The sequence below is a fragment of the Oryctolagus cuniculus genome, chromosome 16, assembly GCF_964237555.1.
Source record: "Oryctolagus cuniculus chromosome 16, mOryCun1.1, whole genome shotgun sequence".
In the NCBI taxonomy this organism is placed as follows: domain Eukaryota; kingdom Metazoa; phylum Chordata; class Mammalia; order Lagomorpha; family Leporidae; genus Oryctolagus; species Oryctolagus cuniculus.
The window spans coordinates 58,060,726-58,080,187 of record NC_091447.1 but is presented as its reverse complement, the minus strand read 5'-3'; the positions used below and the strand labels follow the sequence as shown (position 1 = coordinate 58,080,187).

The 19,462-nt window shown below is 42.9% G+C and overlaps 1 protein-coding gene across 5 annotated transcripts in view; it reads right to left on the bottom strand.

The window, feature by feature from the left end:
• The window catches only part of LOC103346750 (uncharacterized), an 81,746-nt gene extending 63,309 nt beyond the window's left edge, over positions 1 to 18,437 (bottom strand). For 3 of the 5 annotated variants that reach the window (XM_070058427.1, XM_070058431.1, XM_070058432.1), the window contains exon 1: positions 2,453 to 2,609. The gene's annotated coding sequence lies outside the window, so the exon portion shown is untranslated. Of the gene's footprint in view, positions 1 to 2,452; positions 2,610 to 18,296 lie in introns of those variants that run through there. The other 2 variants (XM_070058428.1, XM_070058429.1) reach the window with 2 other exon arrangements.
• Positions 18,438 to 19,462: the final 1,025 nt, after the last annotated feature.

The following is a 19,462-nucleotide window of genomic DNA, read 5'->3' as shown; positions in this document are numbered from 1 at the left end:
TAGGTTAAGCATCCTCCTGCAGAGCCGGCATCCCCTGTGGGCACCGGTTCAAGTCCCAGCTGCTCCACTTCTGGTCCAGCTCCCTGCTGATGGCCTGGGAAAGCAGTAGAAGATGGTCATGCTTAGGTCCCTACATACCTATGGGAGACCCAGAAGAATCTCCTGGCTCCTGGTTTTGGATCAGCTCAGCTCTGGCTGTTGTGGCCATTTGGGAATGAACCAGCATATGGAAGACCTCTCTCTGTGTCTCTTCCTCCCAGATAAAGAAATAAATATTAAAAAAAAAAACAGAAATCCTGAGGAGAACTGCTTCCTGTAGTGATATGGAATGTAGGCTTCTTCAATGTCAAATTTGGATATAAGGAGTAGAAGTTCCCACGTAAATATTCAGAAGGTGGCCTCTTTCACTCTTGCTGCTTATGGGGAATTGAGAAGAGCAAGATACAGTGAAGGAAATGTTACTGAACAAAAAGAGACAGAATTTCAAGCCTTGGGAAAATCTCAGACTATCCAGACATAAAAGATGTGATTATTTTTGAAGAGGATGTTTCAGAGAATGTGGCACAGATAAAAGGGTATGGTTGTACACCTTGTTACCAATGCTTCATAAAGATCAAGCAATAAGAATGTTCAGTCACACGAGGTTAGAAAGGATGAAAAGTGCGGCTCACAGATCCCTTCAAGCCAAGCAGAGGGATTCTAAAAAGCTAAAGGCATTGCCTCTCAGCCCTCTCAGGCCAAAGACAGAAATACAGAGGGCAGGACAGAAACAGAGACTGGTGCTCCTGTCTTCTATCCATTTGATACCCATAACCCTGGAGGAACAAAGTCCTTCGTATCAGCAGAAACACTTCCAGCTTGGACTGAGAGGAACAAAGTAAAGAATGAAAGAAGGCTCTTCAACCCCAAAATCCCACAAACAGAACACAGACTGATCCAATGAATCAGCTGCACACCCATTCTACTGTTCATGCAAAAGGAAGGCTGACACGGAAATAAGAGCCAGAAGAGCAGAAAACAGGACCAAGTCCCTAGAAGGCGGGCCCAAGAGATACAAAAAAGCTATACTTGAAGCAACCTTAAACAGTATTTAAAATACGTTACATACACACTCTATGCCAATGGACCATTAAAATTCAGTTTCCATGTTAATACCAATGATAGCATATAAGTAAACTATAATATGTAACCAAAAAACTAATGTTTATTCACAAGTTCATAATGCAACAAAGAAAGATACCAAAAACTTTTTTGAAAAAATTATTTATTTTGAATTCAGAGTTACATGGGGGATGGGGGGGGGAGAGAGAGAGAGAGAGAGAGAGAGAGAGAGAGAGATCTTCCAACTGATGGTTCACTCCTCAAATGGCTGCAACTGCAGGGGTTGTGCCAGGCCACAGCCAGCTCCTTTTGGATCCCCTGTGTGGGTTCAGGGGACCAAACACTTGGGCTTTCTTCCACTGCATTCCCAGACAGATTAGCAGGGACCTGGACTGGGAGTGAATCTGCCAGGTCTCAAACTGGATTTCACATGGGATGCCAACATTGCAAGTGGCAGCTTTACCAACTATGCCATAGTTCCAGCCCCAAAATAATTCTTAATCAGTAAAGTTCACAATAAATATTTGCTGCTAGTTCATCAGAATTAACAATGACCATGGATTGTTTGACAGAAGTGTCCACTTCATTTATGAAGAAAAAGATAAAACTATTTTTCCCTGATATTTTAAACCAATTTACATCTTTAAAACTTGGTATTTCCAGTCAATAAACCAGTGAATATTCATTCTACACAAGCCATTTTGCTGCATTCAGTAAGGAACACTTGGATGAGTAGGATAGTTTGACTGATCAACCATTTAAAATACAATTTTCAAAATGAGAACCAAGACAATGTTTGGACAAACATGTGTAAGACAAAATAACAAAAATACTTGTAAAGAAGTAATTACAAGTTAGTTAGTTTTATATTAGCATGAAAATGTAAATTACTAAAGCTTATGATGAATTAATTTCCATCTTACTTAATATTGACCTTTTGGAAAATGAAGTGCTAAATAACATAAAATGCTGGACACATCAAAAAGATTCCAAAGACAAAACCATTCTTTGCTATAATTTGGTTGTGTTTTGACTATGTTCAAACAGAAGTCTGTGACCATACTAGACAGAACCAAACAGACTCTAGAAAATATAAAACTCATAAATAGGGCAGGCATTTTCAGAGATTTACAGAAACGTGTTTCTCCTGGAGCCACGAAAGCATCTCCTCTGAGAATACAAGGGGTTCTCTTGATCTCAGCAGCACTACTTATTAGGAACCTGATAGCTTTTTATAAAATCAGTGCTTAAGTTAAGAATTGGTTCCTATGACTTAGGGGAAGCAAGTCAGTGCATTTCCTGGGATTATCAGTGTGTTGGGATGATCTCAAGTAGTGTATGAAAATACTACCTTGTGTGGTGCAGGTTTGGATGACCTTCAAAACTCCTGGACTGCAGTTTGGTGGATGTGAACAGCTTTTTTCTTCACTCCTTGGCACAAAAATGAAGCAGCCTATATGTCTTGCTAGAGCACTATAGACAAATCCAGAAACATCAAGGATTCTCTAGTAGTCAGGGCAACTTGCCACTATGATGTCAAGGTTCTAAGGCTCATGCCATAACTGACAATCTGCCATACTGGTTTCCCATATAAAAGCCCCTTCTTTAGTTTTCCAAAACTTATCAGAGGTGATTACTGATTCACATGCAATTTGGGAAGCCAACAACTCTTTTCATTTAATTTCTACAAATGGCACAATCTCCCCAAACCACAGTTCAATATTATTCTTATGGTTCCACCAATTTTCTGTTCCTATAGAAATATCTGGGGTCAGTAATTTATAAAGAAAAGAGGTTTATTTTACTTATTATAGTCCAAGATCATGCAGTATTCCTGATTTAGTCTCTTCCTGGCTTGTAGACAATCATCTTCTCACTGTATCTTTACATGACAGGGAAGGAGAACGAGGTGAGGGCTTCAGTGTGAGCATTTGTGGGGAAACAATTTAGTCCATCATCATCTACATTCACTTATTACTTTTAACACTGACTTTTCTACTCTGAGTGCTAAATATAAGAAATCATATAAAAATAATGTTGTGCCTATAATATTTAAGCGTATCACAGACACAGAACTGTTTTCCTCATTCTTTTCCCCTTAAGTTTCCAAATGGATGATCAAATATCCATATACTAGATGGTTTTATATCTCTTTCATCATGCATGTGACATGGGGAAAATCAATTACTCTAGAAACATCTCCATGTCTTCATTTTCAAAAGAAATGAAGCACCTCAAGGAATTTTCATGGTTACTAAATAAAGTAACATTACAGAAAATATAGTATGGGGGGTTCATGGTTTAAGTTGCCACCTCTGACATCAGCATTCCATTTCAGTGTGCCAGTTCTAGTCCAGGCTACTTCACTTCCAATCCAGTTTCTTGCTAATATACATGAGAAGGCAGTGGAAAATGGCCCAAATAGTTGTGCCTTTCTCAATCATGTGGGAGAACAGGATGGAGTTCCTGGTGTCTGGCTCCCTCTTAGCCCACATCTATTTAGACACTTGGACACTGAGTACACAGTTGAGAGAACCTATTCTCTGTCTCTCTCACTCTGCCTTTCAGATAAATATGTCTAAATAAAGAACCAGTGTGACATGTGGCACAGTAATTACTTCAGTAACATCAGTTCTTTTTGTAGCAGACAAGACTATGCCATTAAAGATGGGAAATTGTAACATGTATGTTCTTCCGTGAGAAGGTAAAGAGAAAAACTCATCCAATCAAATCCATTGAGCAATTGCAAGGTCTCAAATTCCTTTCCAGTTACATTTTTTTGACAGTCATATCCTCAGGATCACCTTGCAACATGAAAATCATTACCCCAGATGATTGGGGGGGAGAAACTGAGACTCAGTGGAATTAAGGAAGTGAGATTCACATATCTGAGAATTTGCTCTCAGGTTGGTTAGGTGCCTAAGACGCATGACGAATCCATTTGTAACTAATGCTGTCAGCCATGGAGAGAAACATATTCCTCTATTTGAAGCCACATTTTGTTCAAGGGCGCTACATCATGTTCCTGGGATATACCTGAGCTCCATCACTGTCTGCATTTGGGTTTGACAGATTCAAACTCACTCACTGTCTTCTCTCTGACAGAGGTGGAGCTTCCCACTTCTGTGGGCAGCCTGGTGCCACTCTCACACAGCAAATTTGCATGGGTTCTCAGGGCTCTCCATAGACACTGTTACTTCAGGGAGCCATACTTGGGTTTTAGGTTGAGATTAGGATCCAGGATTGGGAAAGGACTCTGATGATTCACTTCCTGAAAGCTACTAGTGCCCACCACCATGACAGATTCCCAGCTATCGACTGTGGACCCTTTCAACATTCCTTTCCACAAGCCAATCACCCTTTTCTACACTCTGGGTCACTGTCACTGTAACTACCTCTCCTCATGCTAGCTGGGATCTGTCTGTATCCTCATTCTACACTCTGGGTCACTGTCACTGTAGCGACCTCTCCTCGTGCTAGCTGGGACCTCTTTCCATCCTTATTCTACACTCTGGGTCACTGTCACTGTAATGCATCTCCTCTTGATAGCTATGACCTATCTGCATCCTTATTCTACACTCTGGTTCACTGTCACTGTAACTGCCTCTCCTCATGCTGGCTAGGACCTGTCTGTATCCTTATTCTACACTCTGGGTCACTGTCAGTGTATCTACCTCTCTTCGTGCTATCTGGGATCTTTATGTATCCTTATTCTACATACTGGGTCACTCTCACTGTAACTGCCTCTCCTCCTGCTAGCTAGGAGCTGTCTGCATCCTTATTCTACACTCTGGGTCACTGTCACTGTAACTACCTCTCCTTGTGCTAGCTGGGACCTGTATGCATCCTTATTCTACACTCTGGGTCACTGTCACTGTAACTGCCTCTCCTCCTGCTAGCTAGGAGCTGTCTGCATCCTTATTCTACACTCTGGGTCACTGTCAGTGTATCTACCTCTCCTCATGCTAGCTGGGACCTGTCTGCGTCCTTATTCTACACTCTTTGTTATTGTCACTGCAACTACCTCTGCTCATGGTAGCTGGGACCTGTCTGTATCCTTATTCTACACTCTGGGTCAATGTCACTGTAACTACCTCTCCTCATACTAGCTAGGACCTGTCTGCATCCTTAATGTGCACTCTTTGTCACTGTCACTGTAACGACCTCTCCTCGTGCTAGCTGGGACCTGTCTGTATCCTTATTGTACTCTCTGGGTCACTGTCACTGTAACGACCTCTCCTCATGCTAGCTGGGACCTGTCTCTATCCTTATTCTATACTCTGGGTCACTGTCACTCTAACTACCTCTCCTCGTGCTAGCTGGGACCTGTCTCTATCCTTATTCTACACTCTGGGTCACTGTCACTGTAACTGCCTCTCCTCATGCTAGCTGGGACCTGTCTGTATCCTTATTCTACACTCTGGGTCCCTGTCACTGTAACTACCTCTCCTCATGCTAGCTGGGACTTCTCTGTATCCTTATCTACACTCTTGGTCACTGTCAGTGTAACTACCTCTTCTTGTGCTATCTGGGATTTATGTATCCTTATTCTACATACTGGGTCACTGTCACTGTAACTGCCTCTCCTCCTGCTAGCTAGGAGCTGTCTGTATCCTTTTTCTACACTCTGGGTCACTGTCACTGTAACTACCACTCCTCATGATAGCTGTGACCTGTCTGTATCCTTATTCTACACTCTGGGTCACTGTCACTGTCACGACCTGTCCTCAGGCTAGCTGGGACTTCTCTGTATCATTATCTACACTCTGGGTCACTGTCACTGTAACTGCCTCTCCTCATGCTAGCTCGGATCTGTCTGCGTCCTTATTCTACACTCTTTGTTACTGTCACTGCAACTACCTCTGCTCATGGTAGCTGGGACCTGTCTGTATCCTTATTCTACACTCTGGGTCAATGTCACTGTAACTACCTCTCCTCGTTCCAGCTGGGAGCTGTCTGCATCCTTATTCTGCATTCTGCGTCACTGTCATTGTAACTGCCTCTCCTCATATTAGCTGGGACCTGTCTGTATCCTTATTCTACACTCTGGGTCACTGTCACTGTAACTGCCTCTCCTCGTGCTAGCTATGAACTGTCTGCATCCTTATGCTTCACACTGGATCCCTGTCCTGTAGCTGCCTCTCCTCATTCTTGCTAGGACCTGTCTGTATCCTTATTCTACACTCTGGGTCACTCTCACTGTAACGACCTCTCCTCATGCTAGCTGGGAACTGTCTACATCCTTATTCTACACTATGGGTCACTGTCACTGTAACGACCTCTCCTCATGCTAGCTAGGAGCTGTCTGTATCCTTATTCTACACTCTGGGTCACTGTCATTGTAACTGCCTCTCCTCTTGCTAGCTAGCACCTGTCTGTATCCTTATTCTACACTGTGGGTCACTGTCACTGTAACTACCTCTCTCAGGCTAGCTGGGACTTCTCTGTATCCTTATCTACACTCTGGGTCACTGTCACTGTAACGACCTCTCCTCATGGTAGCTGGGACCTGTCTGTATCCTTATTCTACACTCTGGGTCACTGTCACTGTAACTACCTCTCCTCATGCTGGCTAGGACCTGTCTGTATCCTTATTCTACACTCTGGGTCACTATCACTGTAACTACCTCCTCGTGCTAACTGGGACATTTATGTATCCTTATGCTACGCTCTGGGTCACTGTCACTGTAACGACCTCTCCTCGTGCTAGTGGGACATGTCTGTATCCTTATTCTACACTCTGGGTCACTGTCACTGTAACTGCCTCTCCTCTTGCTAGCTAGCACCTGTCTGTATCCTTATTCTACACTGTGGGTCACTGTCACTGTAACTACCTCTCTCAGGCTAGCTGGGACTTCTCTGTATCCTTATCTACACTCTGGGTCACTGTCACTGTAACTTCCTCTCCTCATGCTAGCTAGGACCTGTCTGCGTCCTTATTCTACACTCTTTGTTACTGTCACTGTAACTACCTCTCCTCATGGTAGCTGGGACCTGTCTGTATCCTTATTCTACACTCTGGGTCAATGTCACTGTAACTACCTCTCCTCATGCTAGCTGGGAACTGTCTACATCCTTATTCTACACTCTGGGTCACTGTCAATGTAACTGCCTCTCCTCCTGCTAGCTAGGAGCTGTCTGTATCCTTATTCTACACTCTGGGTCATTGTCACTGTAACAACCTCTCCTCATGCTGCCTGGGGCCTGTCTGTATCCTTATTCTACACTCTGGGTCACTGTCACTGTTACGACCTCTCCTCATGCTGGCTAGGACCTGTCTGTATCCTTATTCTACACTCTGGGTCACTGTCACTGTAACTACCTCTCCTCAGGCTAGCTGGGACTTCTCTGTATCCTTATCTACACTCTTGGTCACTGTCAGTGTAACTACCTCTTCTTGTGCTATCTGGGATTTATGTATCCTTATTCTACATACTGGGTCACTGTCACTGTAACTGCCTCTCCTCCTGCTAGCTAGGAGCTGTCTGTATCCTTTTTCTACACTCTGGGTCACTGTCACTGTAACTACCACTCCTCATGATAGCTGTGACCTGTCTGTATCCTTATTCTACACTCTGGGTCACTGTCACTGTCACGACCTGTCCTCAGGCTAGCTGGGACTTCTCTGTATCATTATCTACACTCTGGGTCACTGTCACTGTAACTGCCTCTCCTCATGCTAGCTCGGATCTGTCTGCGTCCTTATTCTACACTCTTTGTTATTGTCACTGCAACTACCTCTGCTCATGGTAGCTGGGACCTGTCTGTATCCTTATTCTACACTCTGGGTCAATGTCACTGTAACTACCTCTCCTCGTTCCAGCTGGGAGCTGTCTGCATCCTTATTCTGCATTCTGCGTCACTGTCATTGTAACTGCCTCTCCTCATATTAGCTGGGACCTGTCTGTATCCTTATTCTACACTCTGGGTCACTGTCACTGTAACTGCCTCTCCTCGTGCTAGCTATGAACTGTCTGCATCCTTATGCTTCACACTGGATCCCTGTCCTGTAGCTGCCTCTCCTCATTCTTGCTAGGACCTGTCTGCATCCTTATTCTACACTCTGGGTCACTCTCACTGTAACGACCTCTCCTCATGCTAGCTGGGAACTGTCTACATCCTTATTCTACACTATGGGTCACTGTCACTGTAACGACCTCTCCTCATGCTAGCTGGGAACTGTCTGTATCCTTATTCTACACTCTGGGTCACTGTCACTGTAACTGCCTCTCCTCTTGCTAGCTAGCACCTGTCTGTATCCTTATTCTACACTGTGGGTCACTGTCACTGTAACTACCTCTCTCAGGCTAGCTGGGACTTCTCTGTATCCTTATCTACACTCTGGGTCACTGTCACTGTAACGACCTCTCCTCATGGTAGCTGGGACCTGTCTGTATCCTTATTCTACACTCTGGGTCACTGTCACTGTAACTACCTCTCCTCATGCTGGCTAGGACCTGTCTGTATCCTTATTCTACACTCTGGGTCACTATCACTGTAACTACCTCCTCGTGCTAACTGGGACATTTATGTATCCTTATGCTACGCTCTGGGTCACTGTCACTGTAACGACCTCTCCTCGTGCTAGTGGGACATGTCTGTATCCTTATGCTACACTCTGGGTCACTGTCACTGTAACTGCCTCTCCTCCTGCTAGCTAGGAGCTGTCTGCATCCTTATTCTACACTCTGGGTCACTGTCAGTGTATCTACCTCTCCTCATGCTAGCTGGGACCTGTCTGTATCCTTATTCTACACTCTGGGTCACTATCACTGTAACTACCTCCTCGTGCTAACTGGGACATTTATGTATCCTTATGCTACGCTCTGGGTCACTGTCACTGTAACGACCTCTCCTCGTGCTAGTGGGACATGTCTGTATCCTTATTCTACACTCTGGGTCACTGTCACTGTAACTGCCTCTCCTCTTGCTAGCTAGCACCTGTCTGTATCCTTATTCTACACTGTGGGTCACTGTCACTGTAACTACCTCTCTCAGGCTAGCTGGGACTTCTCTGTATCCTTATCTACACTCTGGGTCACTGTCACTGTAACTTCCTCTCCTCATGCTAGCTAGGACCTGTCTGCGTCCTTATTCTACACTCTTTGTTACTGTCACTGTAACTACCTCTCCTCATGGTAGCTGGGACCTGTCTGTATCCTTATTCTACACTCTGGGTCACTGCCACTGTAACGACATCTCCTCATGCTAGCTGGGAACTGTCTACATCCTTATTCTACACTCTGGGTCACTGTCAATGTAACTGCCTCTCCTCCTGCTAGCTAGGAGCTGTCTGTATCCTTATTCTACACTCTGGGTCATTGTCACTGTAACAACCTCTCCTCATGCTGCCTGGGGCCTGTCTGTATCCTTATTCTACACTCTGGGTCACTGTCACTGTAACTACCTCTCCTCAGGCTAGCTGGGACTTCTCTGTATCCTTATCTACACTCTTGGTCACTGTCAGTGTAACTACCTCTTCTTGTGCTATCTGGGATTTATGTATCCTTATTCTACATACTGGGTCACTGTCACTGTAACTGCCTCTCCTCCTGCTAGCTAGGAGCTGTCTGTATCCTTTTTCTACACTCTGGGTCACTGTCACTGTAACTACCACTCCTCATGATAGCTGTGATCTGTCTGTATCCTTATTCTACACTCTGGGTCACTGTCACTGTCACGACCTGTCCTCAGGCTAGCTGGGACTTCTCTGTATCATTATCTACACTCTGGGTCACTGTCACTGTAACTGCCTCTCCTCATGCTAGCTGGGACCTGTCTGCGTCCTTATTCTACACTCTTTGTTATTGTCACTGCAACTACCTCTGCTCATGGTAGCTGGGACCTGTCTGTATCCTTATTCTACACTCTGGGTCAATGTCACTGTAACTACCTCTCCTCATACTAGCTAGGACCTGTCTGCATCCTTAATGTGCACTCTTTGTCACTGTCACTGTAACTACCTCTCCTCGTGCTAGCTGGGACCTGTCTGTATCCTTATTCTACACTCTGGGTCACTGTCACTGTAACGACCTCTCCTCGTGCTAGCTGGGACCTGTCTCTATCCTTATTCTACACTATGGGTCACTGTCAATGTAACTGCCTCTCCTCATGCTAGCTGGGACCTGTCTGTATCCTTATTCTACATTCTGCGTCACGGTCACTGTAACGTCCTCTCCTCATGCTGCCTGGGGCCTGTCTGTATCTTTATTATACACTCTGGGTCACTGTCAATGTAACCACTCTCCTCATGCTAGCTGGGACCTGTCTGTATCATAATGCTACACTCTGGGTCACTGTCAGTGCAACGACCTATCCTCATGCTAGCTAGTACCAGTCTGCATCCTTATTCTACACTCTGGGTCACTGTCACTGTAACTACCTCTCATCATACTAGCTAGGACCAGTCTGTATCCTTATTCTACACTCTGGGTCACTGTCACTGTAACAACCTCTCCTCATGCTGCCTGGGGCCTGTCTGTATCTTTATTATACACTCTGGGTCACTGTCACTGTAACTACCTCCCCTCGTGGTAGCTGGGACATTTATGTATCCTTATTCTACACTCTGGGTCACTGTCACTGTAACGACCTCTCCTCATGCTAGCTGGGACATGTCTGTATCCTTATGCTACACTCTGGGTCACTGTCACTGTAACGACCTCTCTTCGTGATAGCTCGGACCTATCTGTATCCTTATCCTACACTCTGGGTCACTGTCACTGTAACTACCTCTCCTCATGTTACCTTGGACTTGTCTGGATCCTTATTCTACAATATGGGTCACTGTCAGTGTAACTGCCTCTACTCATATTAGCTGGGACCTGTCTGTATCCTTATTCTATACTCTGGGTTACTGTCACTGTAACTACCTCTCCTCATGCTAGCTGGGACCTGTCTGTATCCTTATTCTACACTCTGGGTCACTGCCACTGTAACTACCTTCCTCATGCTAGCTGGGATATGTCTGTATCGTTATTCTACACTCTGGGTCACTAGCACTGTAACTACCTCTTCTCATGCTAGATGGGACCTGTCTGTATCCATTTTCTACAATCTGGGTCACTGTCAGTGTAACTGCCTCTCATCGTGCTAGCTGGGACCTCTCTGTATCCTTATTCTACACTCTGGGTCACTGTCAGTGTAACTACCTCTCCTCCTGCTAGCTGGGAGCTGTCTGTATCCTTATTCTACAGTCTGAGTCAGTGTCACTGTAACGACCTCTCCTCGTGCTAGCTAGGAGCTGTTGTATCCTTACTCTACACTCTGGGTCACTGTCACTGTAACGACCTCTCCTCATGCTAGCTAGGACCTGTCTGTATCCTTCTGCTACACTCTGGGTCACTGTCACTGTAACAACCTCTCCTCATGCTTCCTGGGGCCTGTCTGTATCCTTATTCTACACTCTGGGTCACTGTCACTGTAACTTCTTCTTTTCGTGCTAGTAAGACCTGTCTGTATCCTTATTCTACACTCTGGGTCATTGTCACTGTAGCAACCTCTCCTCATGCTAGCTAGGACCTGTCTGTTTCCTTATTCTACTAAACCATTTTTGCCTCCACAAAGTGTAGGATCCCAAAACCCTGACATCATGAACTTGCACCAGGACCCTTTTCTACCGTCTTCTGTCCATATCTGGAAATTGTAATTAATCTCTGAGGCCTTTGGCTCAAGGCAGGTGCTTCATTCTCTGAGATGAGTGATGACAGCAATCACAAATTTTAGGAAGTACCACTGAGCCAATTAAAGATAATAAGTAGGCCGGTGCCATGGCTCACTTGGCTATTTCTCCGCCTGTGGCGCCAGTACCCTGGGTTCTAGTCCCTGTTGGGGCGCCGGATTCTGTCCTGGTTGCTTCTCTTCCAGTCCAGCTCTCGGCTGTGGCCCGGGAAGGCAGTGAAGGATGGCCCAAGTTCTTGGGTCCTGCACCCACATGGGAGACCAGAAAGAAGCACCTGGCTCCTGGCTTCGGATCAGCACAGAGCTCCGGCCATAGCGGCCATTTGGGGGGTGAACCAACGGAAAAAGGAAGACCTTTCTCTCTGTCTCTCTCTCTCACTGTTTAACTCTGCCTGTCAAAAAAAAGATAAGAAGTAATATTTTCAGTCAGTATTGGAGTCACTCTGCAATAGTGGCTCTAACTGATGTTTACAAGCCCAGTTATCATCATTTCATTAGAGAGTTCTAACCCCACAGTGGACAACCGTACTGTATTATGTATAGAGATGCAAATAAGAACTCACAAAACAAAGGATGAACCAAGAAAAAATGAGAAAATCCAAGGATAACCACTGACTCTTGAAGAAAAGGGATAATTAATAGAAAAGAATCCATACTGAAAAAGATTAACATCTACAGTTAGGAAAAAAACAATAACTGACTACGGCTGAAGAAAAAATTTGTAAAATACAATGATTCATGTTTAATGTCTCAGAAATTAAAGGTTCCCCCAGGGTTTTAAGATTTAGGTAAAGCAATTACAATTGATCTAATACTTGGGGCATGTCTCAGGTTTCATGAAATAAGATTATGAGTTTTCACTCAACAGGTAGATCCATTCATTTTGGTCCATGAGTATGGAGTAATTTGTTATTTTAACAATATAAATGGTTTGCCAGTATGTAGCATCACCCAATCAAAAAGACACGAAAGACACTAATAAAAATAAAGATGATTTGGTTATTAAAAAAGGAAAGCTATTCCTTACTCATGCATTGGAAAAGTCAGTACTGTTAAAATGTATATACTGCCTGAGTAATTTACAGACTCAATGGAATCCCTATCAAAATACCAATGGTATTCTATACAGAGTTGGAAAAACAATCCTAAAATTCACATGGAATCACAAAAGACCACAAAGAGCTGAAGTTATCTTGAACAAGATAACCCGAGCTGAAGGCATCACAATCCCTGATTTCAAAGCAGACTGCAAAGCTACAGAATTAAAAATAGCTTGGCATTGGCATAAAAACCAATGAACAGCTCAGTGGAACAGAGGAGAGTCCCAGATCAATTCACATGCATATAACCAGCTGACTGACGACAAACGTGCTCCCCATACAGTGGAGTTAGCGACAATATCTTCAAAAATGATGCTGGCAAAACTGGATGCATGTGCATAGAAAATGAAATTAGATCCATTATCTCTCACCACATACAAAAATCAATTGAGCATACATCAAAAACCTAATTTTAGACCTGATATTTTGAAGTTCCTGAAAGAAAACTAAGGGAAACACTCAAAGACATCAATGTAGGGAACACCTTCTTGGACAGGATCCCCAAAACTCAGGCAACAAAAGCAAAACTAAGTAAATGGGACTGTATAGAACTCAGAAGCAAAGAAAATGATAGAGTGGAGAGACATCCAACAGAATGGAAAAAAATAATTGTAAACCATCTATCTGGCAAAGCATTAAAATCTCGAATATATCAGCAACTTAGAAAAGTCAAAAACATCAATCCAATACAGGAATGGAAAAGGACTCGGACAGTTCTTGAAAAGCAGGTTGAAAATGCAAATGGCCAACAAATATATGAAAAATGCTCATCTCTGGGCTGCAGGGAAATGCAAGTCAAAACCACAATGAGATATCTCCTCACCCATGTTAGAATGGATAAAAGCCAAAACACAGAGTAACAAACAAGGACGTGGTGAATTAAAGAGAAACACTTAGACACTGCTGAAAGGAATCTCAATTAGTGCAGCCATTGTGGAAAACAGTGTGGAGATGTGTTTTAAAACCAGAAATCATGTGATGTGCCACATCACATGATCCAGCATTCCCAGCACTGTGTGTATACCAAAATACTTGAACACAAGATATCCAAGAGATACCTGCATCATGTTTTTAGCAGCACTGCTCAAAAAGGCCAAAATTTGGAACCCATCAAGGTGTCCATCATTAGATGAATGGGTAAAGAAAATGTGGTAGACACACACAATGGAATTTTACCCAGCCACAAAAACAATGGAATTCTGCTATTTGCAGCAAAATGGACATTAACTGTAGCACATCCTGTTGAGTGAAATAAGCTGGACCCAAAAAGAAAAATAACACATGTTCCCCCTTAAATGGATTTAGGGGGGAAAATAAATGTTTTTGTGCATTAGTATTGCTGCAAATACAGTTTTCTTAAACTTTATTTTATGCCTTTGTGAAACCAATGATTAACAATCTTATACTACTAAATTTTTAATCATATGTAATTACTTTAAAATTTACTGCATAAGAGTGAAATGATCTTTTTTTATTCAATTGCTGTTTACAGCCATTGTCTATATTCTCACTAAACTGTTGGCATTTTGTTTTTTTATTTGTTAAACTTAAGTGGTAAAATATTAACCCTTTTTACTGTAATGTAATTTGAAAACTGGCTCTCTTCAAAAACTAAAACCAAAGACAAAGAAAAGGGAGAAGGAAACATGGCAGAAGGGAGAAAGGGGGAGTGAGGAAGGGAATATCATTAAGTTCTTACAACTGTGTCAACAAAGCAAGCTGAGTCTGGGAAACACTAATTAAAACTAAAAGATATGACCGGCACCGCGGCTCAATAGACTAATCCTCTGCCTGCGGTGCCGGCACACCGGGTTCTAGTCCTGGTTGGGGCGCTGGATTCTGTCCCGGTTGCCCCTCTTCCAGGCCAGCTCTCTGCTGTGGCCTGGGAGGGCAGTGGAGGATGGCCCAAGTGCTTGGGCCCTGCACTCCATGGGAGACCAGGATAAGTACCTGGCTCCTGGCTTCGGATCACTATTAACTACCATTCTTCACAGAAGTTGAGAGGCATTTTTCCTGTTATATAATAGAGTTAGTAGTATTTCACTGCCATGGTGAAACAGGGAAGATTAAATTGAAGGATAAAATTCACTATAATTCTCTAAAAATTCTGTTACTTCTTATTTTTACTTAAAGTGACAAGACATAGAACCTATGTATATTAATTTAATGTATTTCTGGATAAATTGTTCAGAAAGTCCATTATACTATTCCACAAAATGCTAATATTGTATAAAATATACAGTCTAACTGAAGAATTCTCATTTCTTTCTTTTGAACTTCACATACGTGTGTTTATACACAAACAAACATGTACACACACATAGATGTAGGGAAATGTTCAGGTCATGTATAGTCTATAAATCCAAAATAGGTCCTGCCCCTAGATTTTTAAAAATGAATGACTAGGGGGCCAGCGCTATGGCTCACTTGAGTAATCCTCCACCAGCCTGCGGCACTGGTATCCCATATGGGCACTGGATTCTAGTCCTGGTTGCTCCTCTTCCAGTCCTGCTCTCTGCTGCGGTCTGGGAGGGCAGTGGAGGATGGCCCAGGTGCTTGGGCCCTGCACCCGCTTGGGAGACCAGGAGGAAGCACCTGGCTCCTGGCTTTGGATCAGCGCCAGCGCTCGCCATGGACACCACTTGAGAAGTGAACCAACGGAAGGAAGACCTTTCTCTTTCTCTCTCTCTCACTGTCTGTAACTCTACCTATCGAATAAATAAATTAAAAAAAATTAAAAAATGAATAACTGAGATGCAATTTCATTTAGTTCACAGGAAATGTGCACTCTGAGAAATTGTGCAGCAATTCAAAAATTTTTTGCAAAAAGTGCCCTTACCTCTTAACCCATTTTGAGAAACTTTTCAAAGAATTCTTATATATTTTGCATATGTAGATGACCCAATTAATATAACAAAAGTCACTATTCCAAAGTACATTCCCAGAGTTGGATGACCATTACCTCAGTCAATTTTGGAATATTTGTAATCACCCTGAAAATAAATCATGTATCACTTATCCATCACCCCTTTAGTCCTTCTTTGTTCCTTAGTCCTACACAACCACCATGTTTTGTCTCCAAAGATTTCCCTGCCCAGGAAATGTCATTTCACTTAGTATACTACTTTCAGTAGTATGCTACCATCCATGTTACAACATCTATTTAATCTTTTTTTGTAAAACAATGTTCAATGTAGTAGAATACAGTTCTGTTGTATGATGAGCACTTAGATTGTCTCCACTTAATGTTACCATGAACATTCATTTCCACCATACTGCATGGACAAAAATTTTTTCCTCTTGTGTTATTGGATTTAATCAAACTCTGAGTTAATTGGGCCTACTTTTCCATCTCTCCACCTTTCTTCATGTTGTCCTTTTTGTTCTTTTACTTCTACTCATGTAACACCATTTATTCAGACCCAGCCCAATATTTCCCTTTTGTCAATAAGCTTTGCTTTCTGTCACACTTTTGACTCTTACAGACTTGAGACATTTCAGTGCGTGACATCCAGTTAGAGCAGAGCCACCTAGCCCTTGATTTCACATGGCTTTTATTTTTATTCATGGGAAATAATCTTATCTAAATATAAATATGCTTCAAGGAGATTATCTGAAGTGCATGTCACCTATCTTTGTATAGATTGAGGATATTTTAGCTTACCATTTTTTCCTATAAAATTAAACACTTTATACCTTACCAGAAATTTCTTCTTTCAAATATTTACATAGCATTGTGAATAAGCTTTAGGATGAAACTTTTATTCCAAATACATTTTAAGCAATAAATTATAAAATTAAATGTACTTGTTTGCAATAGAGTAGGATTTATCTGTCAGATTCTCAGGCTATATGCCCTGAGGAACAAAAAGTGTAAATTTACTCTTTCATGCCGTAGCCAGAACTAGGATTTGTATTTCATAGTTTTTGTGCACTGGTTACAGTTGTTCTGATACACCAAAACATAGAACTTTATGCTACCCTTAGAATGCCTGTAATGAAGCCCAGGAATGAATTGTTTTGGAAAATTTGATTTACTCATTGAATCTAATATTTTTAATAGAAAACATTTTTAAAAAGTGTATTTATTTGAAAGACAGAGTTACAGAGAGAGGTAGAAACAGAGAGGTCTTCCATCCGATGATTCACTCCCCATTTGGCCACAATGGCTGGAGCTGCACTGATCAGAGGCCAGGAGCCAGGAGCTTCTTTCAGGTCTCCCATGTGGGTGCAGGGGCCCAGGGACTTGGGCCATCTTCTCCTGCATTCTCAGGCCACAGCAGAGAGCTGGATTGGAAGAGGAGCAGCCGGGACTAGAACCAGCGCCCATATGGGATGCTGGAGCTTCAGGCCAGGGTTTTAACCAGCTGTACCACAGCGCCAACCCCTAATAGAAAACTCTTAAACTTTTATTTTATAAATATGAATTCCAAAAGTACCACTTTTGGACTACAGCGGTTCTTCCCTCCATAACCACCCTCCCACCCACAAATCCTCCCATCTCCTACTCCCTCTCCCATCCCCTTATTCTTTAAGATTCATTTTTAATTAGCTTTATATACAGAAGATTAACTTAGCATATACTAAGTAATGATTTGAACAGTTTGCACCCACACAGAAACACAAAGTATAAAGCACTTTTTAAAAATTGGTATTACCATTAATAGTACAAGACCATTAAGGACAGAGGTCCCACATGGGGAGTAAATGCGCAGTGACTCCTGTTGTTGATTTAACAATTGACACTCTTATTTGTGACATCAGTAATCACCTGAGGCTCTTGTCATGAGCTGCCAAGACTATGGAAGCCTCTTGAGTTCACAAACTCCAACCTTATTTAGACAAGGCCATAATCAAATTGGAAGCTCTCTCCTCCCTTCGGAAAAAGGAACCTCCTTCTTTGATGGCCTGTTCTTTCTGCTGGGATCTCACTCACAGAGATCTTTCATTTAGGTCATTTTTTTGCCACAGTGAAAGACAGCATTCTAAGCAACATCACCACCATCAAACAATGTGCCGAGATGTGAAGGGCATGTGTAGTGATGAAATAAACAGCTGAGGAGGTGATCTTGTGCTAAATATAACATACGTGATAAGTATGTGATTCATTCATTCCCAGCACTTTAAAGTGAGTAAATTTGTTGCTTAGGATTTGGTACAGGTTCACCAAAGAACATCCTGGAACCACTTAAAATCTAGAGTTAACCTTTCTAACTGCTTGGGCATTACAAGAAACCCTTACTCTTTTAATCTAAAAGTATTGGGACATTTTGGCAGAAGTTTAATTTTCTTAGCCTCAAGGAAAAAACTGGGAATGCAGCGTGTGCCTGTGGGTTTGTTTTTACATGGCAAGGTGTTGGTTAGGCCTTCTCTGGGTGGCAGAAAATTTCCTTTCTGATGTTTCCAAGCACTTACCACTGTAGAGTCCCCTGCTGATTCACAGGGGAAAGCGAGCAGCAAGCTCACGTCCCACGTGCAGCCTGGGCAGTAGCTCGGATGCTGGCAGGTAGGAGGCAGGACACTAGGGTTCCAACTGCCATTTTGACTGCCAGTGGGGCAAGCCACACTCTCCAGACAGTTTCGCAGTGACCCCTACCTGGGGGTGAACAGACAGAGGTGTGGGTTTAACACTTTAAAAATACCATAGGAGCTTCCTATGCACATATTCAATATACTTAGACACATACAAAGGCCTCACATCTGTCTGATATTAGATGGCTACACCTTTGCACTCAAAGGAAAACTTGTTAGAGTGGAGGAGTGTGAATAGAGAAACTGTGTAGCTTAATTTGAAAAGAACTCAAGAAACACTTGGAACGGGATGTGTCTCGGAGAGGGCATCTCTGGAGGGTAGTGGGTGGGAAAATGTTAGAGGGATGGTAGTGGAGCAAGAATAGCATCTAAGAGATCCGAACCACAAGTCTGCCCTCTTCACAGCTTTTTATTCCTTACCTCTAAAGTTCTGAGTGCATTCTCAGCCGGGGAGGCAGCATAGCACATAGCAGCCTGTGTCTGATCTGAGTTCAAATCCTTTCTGTTCCACTCACTGTTCATAGACTGTGGGTGGGATATTTTCTTATCATCTGAGTTTCTGTGTCTGGATGCTCCTTATCACCTGCCTCAAGGAAGGAGTTTTCAGAATCCTACGGAGAAAAAATGAACAAAGCCAAGTTGTTACATTGCTCCAAAAGGTTAGCGTCCTTCTCTCTTTTGGGCCCAATGAAGGGGATCTTCTCAAGCTTTCCAAGTTGTGAAACTCAGGGCATGACTCAAGGACAACTGCAAGTGCAAAAATTGTTTGCATGTATTTGGAAATGAGATTATCATGTGAGCCAGACTGTAGATTAGGTTCACAAGTTCATTCATGTAAGAAGTCTACTAAAAATGAGTCATCTAAAAAACAGTGTGTCTAATGCCCTCATTTTTTAAAAGATCTATTTATTTATTTATTTGAAAGTCAGAGTTACACACAGAGAAAAGGAGAGGCAGAGAGAGAGAGGGAGGTCTTCCATCTGCTGGTTCACTCCACAGATGGCCTCAATGGCTGTAGCTGTGCCAATCTGAAGCCAGGAGCCAGGAGC